The 8220-nt window shown below is 45.7% G+C and overlaps 1 pseudogene; it reads right to left on the bottom strand.

Moving 5' to 3' along the window:
* Positions 1-7469: 7469 nt before the first annotated feature.
* On the bottom strand, positions 7470-7587 carry LOC126471678 (5S ribosomal RNA; annotated as a pseudogene).
* Positions 7588-8220: the final 633 nt, after the last annotated feature.

Below are 8220 nucleotides of genomic sequence, written 5' to 3'. Positions count from 1 at the left end.
TGACGCCGTGGAGGCCCATGTTCCTACTAAAACCATCCACCCACACCGTCCCACTCTCCCTCCGCGGGCTGTCCTCCTCCTCCGTGAATCCCGCTGCCTCTATCGCTCCTTCCTCCGCACTCGTGACAGGGATACACTCCAACGCCACCGGCAAATACAGCGACACGTACGGAACCTTATTACAGCAACGAAACGCCGGGACTGGCGCCAGACCTGCACACGACTCAATGCCACCCTCCCTATCAACTCCTCCAAGTACTGGTCTGCCTTCCATCGTCTTACTGGTTCCCTTTCCGCTCCCCACTACCCCCTTCTCCATAACGATCGCCCCCTTCCAGACAACCTCAGTAAGGCCAACCACTTCGCTTCCCACCTTTCCGAGGTCTTCTCCATCCCCGATGATCCCCACTTTGATTATTCTCTTTTTCCCCACCGTCATGGAACGTGCTGATACCTCAGTCACTCCACTTGCTCCTAGTCTCCAGTACTTGGGGCAGTTGCCCCCCTCCGACGTCAACACTCCCATCACAGCACAAGACATTAAACTTCTCCTCCAGTCCAAACGCAACACGGCCCCTGGTCACTGTGTCACCTACCGTCACCTTCGAGAAAGCCCCTATTCCTTCCTAACTGTCCTCGCCCATCTCTATAATGTCATCCTCTCTACTGGCTTCTACCCTGACCTGTGGAAGACCTCCCGCGTCCTCCTCTTCCTCAAACCCAACAAACCCCCTTCTGCCGCCTCTTCCTATCGTCCCATCTGCCTCACCTCCGTCTTCAGTAAGGTCCTTGAATCCATCCTCTCCCACCGTATCCATCGGCACCTTGCTCAACACCACCTCCTCCCCCTTACCCAGTGTGGCTTCCGACCCTCCTTCTCTGCTGACGACCAACTCCTCAACCTTGTTCACCTTCTGTCCCTCCAGCTCAACTCCAGTCGCTCCGCCATTTTTGTTTCCCTTGACCTCCAAAATGCCTATGACCGTGTATGGCATCCCGGTCTTCTCTTTAAACTCCAAACCTACGCCCTGCCTATCAATTTTGTCCGTCTGGTCGCTTCCTTCCTCTCGCACCGTCCTTCCTATGTCACCCTCCACAACACCAACTCCCGTATCTTTTATCCCACGGCTGGCGTCCCCCAGGGTTCTGTCCTCTCCCCTCTCCTTTATCTCTTGTATACAGCTGATATGCCCAAGCCACCCCCACCAGTTCACCTTCTCCAATATGCTGATGACACCGCCTTCCTGGCTCTCTATCCTACCCTTCAACGGTCTCAACGTACCCTCCAAACCCACCTTAACCAGTTCACCATTTGGTGTAACCAGTGGCTCCTCCGTCTCAACCCCTCCAAAACCCAGGCAATCATCATAGGCCGTACCACTCGCTCCTTTCGCCTCCAAGATTTCTACCTCACCCTTTATGGTCGTCCTATCCAACTCACCCCCACCCTGAAATACCTTGGCCTCACCCTTGACCGACACCTCACCTGGACCCCTCATCTCCTGACCATCCAGCAGAAAGCCCATTCCCGCCTCCGCCTGCTGAAACTCCTATCCGGCCGGACATGGGGATTGCATCCTTCTACCATCCTCCACACCTACAAATCCCTCATCCGTCCTATCCTCTGTTATGCCAGCGTCGCCTGGATCTCCGCCCCCGCCCGCTTTTACAAGGCTCTCCAAATCCTTGAACGCCATGCGCTCCGCCTTGCCTTCCGTATCCGCCTTCCTTCCCCCACACGGCTCCTGTATGAACTTATCCCCTTCCCCCACCTCCTCTTGTTCCTCCAACATCTCCGCATCCTTTACATTGTTCGCAGGGTTGATCCCCCCCACCCTCTGGTTTCCTCCTTCCTCTCCAGCCCCCGCCCGTTGCCGCGCCTCTATCGCTGTATCCCTCCCTCTCTCCACCTCCACACCCTCCATCTCCTTCATCAGGGCAATTTCCAACGCCTCCCCCTCCCGGATGACGAACTTCGCCGTGACATATACCCTTCCTTCCAACTATAACCCGGCCTTGTTCCCCCCCCCCTCCCCAGGGCCCCCTTCTCCTCTTTCCTCCTTCTCCCAGAGCGGATTTTCCTCCATCCCCCCCTCCCCTGAGACCCTGCACCCCATACTTGCCTCTCTCCTTCCCACATCCCTCCCTACCTGGCCCTCTTCCGAGCGCCCCCCATTCCCCTCCCCCATCTCTTCCCCTCCCTCCCTTCTTCAGGTCTCCCTCATCTCCTTGAACCTGGCAGATCCTCTGTATTGATCATCATCAGTGTGCCACGTCAGTGTTGTGTTTCGTGCTGTTTCTCGTGTGCGTCAAGAGGTGTGATTTTAATTGTGTACTGCCTTGAGGTTCGCCGTCAGTGTTACGTTGTGTTCTATGCCATCCGTCAACACCTTTATGCTCCAGTCTTACTGTGCCTTGTGTTCTTTTAATCGTCGCAGTGTGTGGCTTTTTGTGTGTGCTACTTTTAAACAGTTTTTTATCTCCATTTTACAGTCACCCCGTTTTTTGTATATTGCCTTCCATGATGTTCTCCCTTTTTTATATCTATGTTCGCCTTCTTCTCTCCTTTGCTGTTTTTAAATGTCTTCTATTGTTTTGTTCTATGTCTTTCGGCTGAAGAGCAGCGCATATGCTGCTGCCAGCCCGCCCCGATGGGGAATTGAAATACAATAAAGAAAAAAAAAAAAAAAAAAAAAAAAAAAACTAGTCCAGACTCGCACACGCTAAGTGGACATTCGCGCGCCGGAGGTCATCGCCATCAGTGTCTCGTGTGTGCCGTCTCGCTCCATCGTTCACCAGTGTCATCGACATCTTCCGTGTTTGTGCTTCGTGTCAACAGTTTGTAGTGTGGATTGTCATCGAGTGTGAACGGCTTCATGTTTTTTATGTTCATGTTTCTACTGTTTTTTCCCCGCCGTTTTGTTCCAACCCATGTGTCTTCTCTGTTTTATCATTGTACTATCTTTGGCTCAAGAGCGGCGTATTGTGCTGCTGCCAGCCTACCTGTTCTACTGGTATTAAAATCACAATAAAGGAAAAAAAAAAACTCTAGTCCAGTCAGTCTGGTACTCGCTCTGGATTTCGTTTCTATCTCGGCGGTACTGCGTTCTGGTCGTTGCTCGTTGTTGACATTTGTCTGGCTCTGGTTCTGAGTGGATTTACTGTTGGTGTTTGGTGTTGTGGTTTCCACAAGCCTCCGTTGTTTCTCTTCCTTGATGTGTCGGTCATAGTCGGTTGTTGTCAGTTGTCGTTGGTCTGTCGTCCGACTCGTCCTGTGTTTACCCGGTGGTGCGTGCTCCACTGCCGGCGGCTTCCCTGCCTGGCAGCTCCGATTCGCAGCCCAAGGCGTTCCCGCAGTTGGTTTTGGTTAGTACAGTGACAACTGGATGATGTAAGGAATTACAATTATATTAAGATTCTCGTTCTTATTGTAGCAAGGCTGTTTCTGAAGAGCTGTAGATTTGCAAAGTAAGCTCTGTTCCCTGCTTGTGTCTTTTGCCTTATAGTCTTTCCAATGCTGTTATCATTTGACACTGAAGCTTCCCAGTAACTGCGACAGAATACTCCTTTGAACATTTCCCAGTTATATTTAGGTCTTGTGTCTGAAGATTGTAACATTACCATATATTTTGTTTTATTTCCATTTACTATAACGCAGATTTTTTAATGCTTCTGTTTCCGTTGCCAGATATCTTTAAGTGTGTTGGCATTTCTTCACGCTATTGCAGTGTCATCAGCATCCGAATATATCTGGCTAGTTTTCTTAAATATGGTTTTATTGAGTTTATTTTCTACGCTGTACACTGGTATATTGAATATGACAGTGGAGAGACTATCATTTTGCTTCATTCCTTTATTGAAAAAGAACCTTTCATTTGTCCTGTTACAACATCTTTTATTTTGCTCTTGTCTCTATCATTGTCATTCTGATTAGATTTATTAGTTTGCCACATATATGATTTTCTCTCAGCTCTGTGTAATTCTACCGATTTATGCTGTCAAAGGCTTATTTGAAATGGATGTCGCTAGTTTTTATGTCGTTAATCTTTAATACATTTTCCATTGTTTTACCAAACACATTATTCTTCATAATTCTGAAAATAAATTCTGCTGTTCAGCCAAGGATGATAAGCGTTTCATACTAGGTGATAAACTGAGTTCTGTTTCATGGAGATCATTGCTGTGTATGCAAAAGTTAATTTAGCAGTAGCCTAGTGAGACATAGAAAGAAGTTTACATGTTAAATGCTACATTTACACTCTGTAGCATTTTTTTCTGTACAGTTCAAAATGGCTCTGAGCACTATGGGACATAGCATCTGAGGTCATCAGTCCCCTAGAACTTAGAACTACTTAAACCTAACACACATCCATGCCCGAGGCACGATTCGAACCTGCGACCGTAGCAGTCACGCGGTTCCGGACTGAAGCGCCTAGAACCGCTCGTCCACAACGGCCGGATTTCTGTACAGTGTCTTTCTCATCCTATTAAATCATTTTCTGACAAGTTGAGTGCGCAATTATGTTAATCAGTTCAAGCATCGTTTGGTTTCTACAGTTAAACAGAGAAAATAGGTTTACCAGCACAAAATGAACATTTGATACGAAATTATGCTGAATAATCGATTACTTCTGAACATGACCCCAATTAGGATGAAGAAGATAACATATATTTTTGGAAATACTGTTATATAATTGCATTCTTTTGAATATGGTGCAGAAATAAATCCAATGTCTTTCAGCGTGGTGGGCTATGCGAACTGACTGGCATGATTTGCTTTAGGAAAAAAATACTGTATCGCGAATGGCCTTTATCGTTTGTAAAAGATGCTAAAAACCATCCCACCATTTCCATCTTGAATTTTAGGCGCAACGATCTGCTGTTCCATTTTTAATAAATGCTAAAAGAAATTTCTACCACCACCACCATCTTGGCTTATTAAACTTTCCTCCCACCGCTGTTATATTGCATGTTTAAATTTCCCACAATTCGTCATCTTGAAATTTTTAAATTTACCACCAACGTGACGTCACTGAAAAAACAGGTGTGACTTATGAAGTCATAGTTAAGGGAGCGTGGCTTGAGTCATCACAGATGTAAACAATTTGAGCCAGAGTGCCCACAGCATAATACGCCAGCTCATAGTAAATGTATGAAATATTTGTCTGCCCCATTCCAAGAAGACAAATGCGCTTCGGTTTTTCTCATGTGCTGAGCAACATATGCTTGTATAGTACTCTACAGTCACTTGCCCTTGCAGTGTAGTACAGTTATTTGTTACACTACAGTGATTAACAGATCAAGCAACAATTTTTGATAGAGATTTCATATTAATGTGTTGTCCATATACTGCCATTCTTGGTAGCTACAAGTACAACGTCTCAGGATATATTTGGTTTAGATTGTTGGTTCTTCATCATCTAACAAATTAACTAGTGTCAGTTGCAATACCATATCAGCTCTAGATTATCTATGTCACGAATTTTTAAAACTCATAATTCGGGTCAGATCAGGCAACGTCCTTCGGAGTTCATATCATATTATAGCTGTTAATAGTTTCCAGTTTATCCGCAGCCTGAGCCATCACGTACATAACTGTATACTATGTAAAGGCAAAATTGGCATGCTTAACTTTTCTTTGAGTTATCGAGGCCATATCTCCAGATACATGGCCACCCCTATCGTTGTTATTACGAAACCTAGCAGGACTTAGATGTTTTTGAAGCAACTCTAAGGTGATGATTAATGTTCAGGCAACAATCAATATTCACCCCATTCCAAGTCCTAATGAATTGTTTGGCAGGCTAAAAGAATACTATTTATAAGAAAAATCCTCTCGGGTACTGTCTCCAGATACTTTTAGTCACTGAATGAAGAGGTTTTCTATTTAGCAAGCGACTGTCATACAGAGCAGTAAATATGTTTTTCTACTTCTTAATATTACTCTGTTTCGTGAACTGTTATCATCATTCCTCAAGCTGACAATACATTCCCTTACTTCACTGTGGAAAATTAGACATATTAGGATAACACCCATACCTCTATATCGGAAATCAATGGAATAATTAGCAGTTTCTTACCCCGAGTACCAATGAAAATAACATAAATGTCTTGGAATTATTTGGAATTATTTGATGATTAGCCGTTATTATCTCTGAAGAAATCACAGCGTTTATTTGAATGTCTGAAGACCAGTAAGACTGACGATTCTGGTTCATAATGAAATCTCTATGATACGACGAAAGGAATCCTGTAACTTTAGAATATTGTGCTACTGATGACATAGCACTTGATTTGTATTCTGTCTGTATGAGACCATGTGTTTCGGAAGGATGACACTCTGCCCTTTTGACACCTTGTTTCACCGACGGAATAGTCTCTTACCCTGCGAGATAGCGACGTTGTTTTGATTTTGTAGTGAGTTAGGGTCGTGACATGTGTATCGGCCGTTCCAGGGTGACAGGAATTGCTGCTGTAACTCTTTCTCCGGTTAAAATGGAAGCGTTTCTCTGGACAGACTGGCACGCCGCCAACGGCTGGAAGTGCTCCAGTGACCGAATCCTGTGCCTCTGCCCACAGTGCTGGCGCGCGGGATCAATGACGTATGCCTTTTCACTTAAATCCATTTAGCAATGTTTTAAACGGTGCAAATTCTCATGGATGCTCGGGCATTTTTTTTTCGAATATCGCTTCGGCATATGTAACACTCTGAAGTATAAATATCTGCAGCGGCAGTTAACATTATTTGTTAAGTCACTAATGTACACCATCAATATCACAGGCCATTTAACGTTTATTCTAGCCATGGGGCAAGATACGTTTGCTTCAGTTAGCCATTATCCATCCCTCATATCGTGCCTCTTCCTGCATACCAGGATTTTATCACTCCCGTCTATCCCCTTAGATCTTCCATATGAACGTAACTTCCGTAGAATAAGTAGTTGAAGAACTGAATCCCAAATTTTTTGCAAGCTGCCTGCACAGAAATCAACTGGACAATTCGATGGTTTTCTGTGTATTATACGAGAAGAAGAACAGAAGTTGGGTGTCGGATGATTGACATTTCCGCGGTCCATGCTAGTGGCGTAAGAGACTTTCATCGTCCTACATAGATGATTGTATTTGAACTACTATAGTAAGTCACGGTGATGTAAATATTAGGCTGTGTGTTGTGTCCCCCGTCTCTTAAATTAGTGGGACTTAATAGTGATTGGCGCTTACTGCGGGCTGTTTGCTGAGCAGTGGATTTTTGGATTCGTCCTACCTCATAAAAAAAACTCCTCCAGAACAGGCCACGAAGGCCCAACGGGACCGACCGGCCGCCGTGTCATCCTCAGTCCACAGGCGTCACTGGATGCAGATATGGAGCGGCATGTGGTCAGCACACTACTATCCCCGCCGTATGTCAGTTTCCGAGACCGGAACCGCTACTTCTCAGTTTACCTCGCAAGGGCTGAGTGCACCCCGCTTTCCAACAGCGCTCGGCAGAGCGGATAGTCACCCATTCAAGTGCTAGCCCAGCCCGACAGTGCTTAACTTCGATGATCTGATGGGAACCGGTGTTACCACTGCGGCACGGCCGTTGGCATCCTACGTCATCCTTTCTTTTAATACCACTCCATAAACAATTCCCATCATGCCATCACCATTGTCATGCATTACCGCCTTCAGCTATTTGTTCGTGTATAGCTTCGCCTGCCCACTTTCCATTAAGTCGTTGTCTCGGTCTTTTATTTCCAGCACAGATCTTCCTTGATCCACATACGATTTACAGTATCTGATAAAAGTATCTGGCCACCCCTACGTAATGTGGGATTGACCACTAGATGTTACGAGAGGCCGACCCGACCGTATAAAAGGTGGTGGGCAGTATAGTACTGTCCGTAGAGAAGCAGTAACAACGGAGTGGGTCTGTCAGCTCCAGAGAAGCAAATTCCGTGCGAGATTCTCCATTTAAGAAGTGTAATCTCACGATTTGTGACTTTAAGGTCGAGCAACCTGTAGACCAGTTGTTATTCATTTGTTTGTTTATAAGAGCCAGCAACCATTTGTTTCAGGTAGTCAGGTGCCAACTGTCGCCTGATACACCCTGCAGAGAGGCAAGTTACGTATTTAGCTTTTTCTATGCTTTCTTAGTAGTGCTGCGATGGACAGGGTGTGTGCACACTGTGTGCAGATGGACGAGGAGTAGGCCGCAGTTTTCAAACAGCTGGAAATGCT

This window comes from Schistocerca serialis, chromosome 3 (genome assembly GCF_023864345.2).
Source record: "Schistocerca serialis cubense isolate TAMUIC-IGC-003099 chromosome 3, iqSchSeri2.2, whole genome shotgun sequence".
NCBI classification, from domain to species: Eukaryota; Metazoa; Arthropoda; class Insecta; order Orthoptera; family Acrididae; genus Schistocerca; species Schistocerca serialis.
This window is presented reverse-complemented; position numbering and strand designations above follow the sequence as displayed.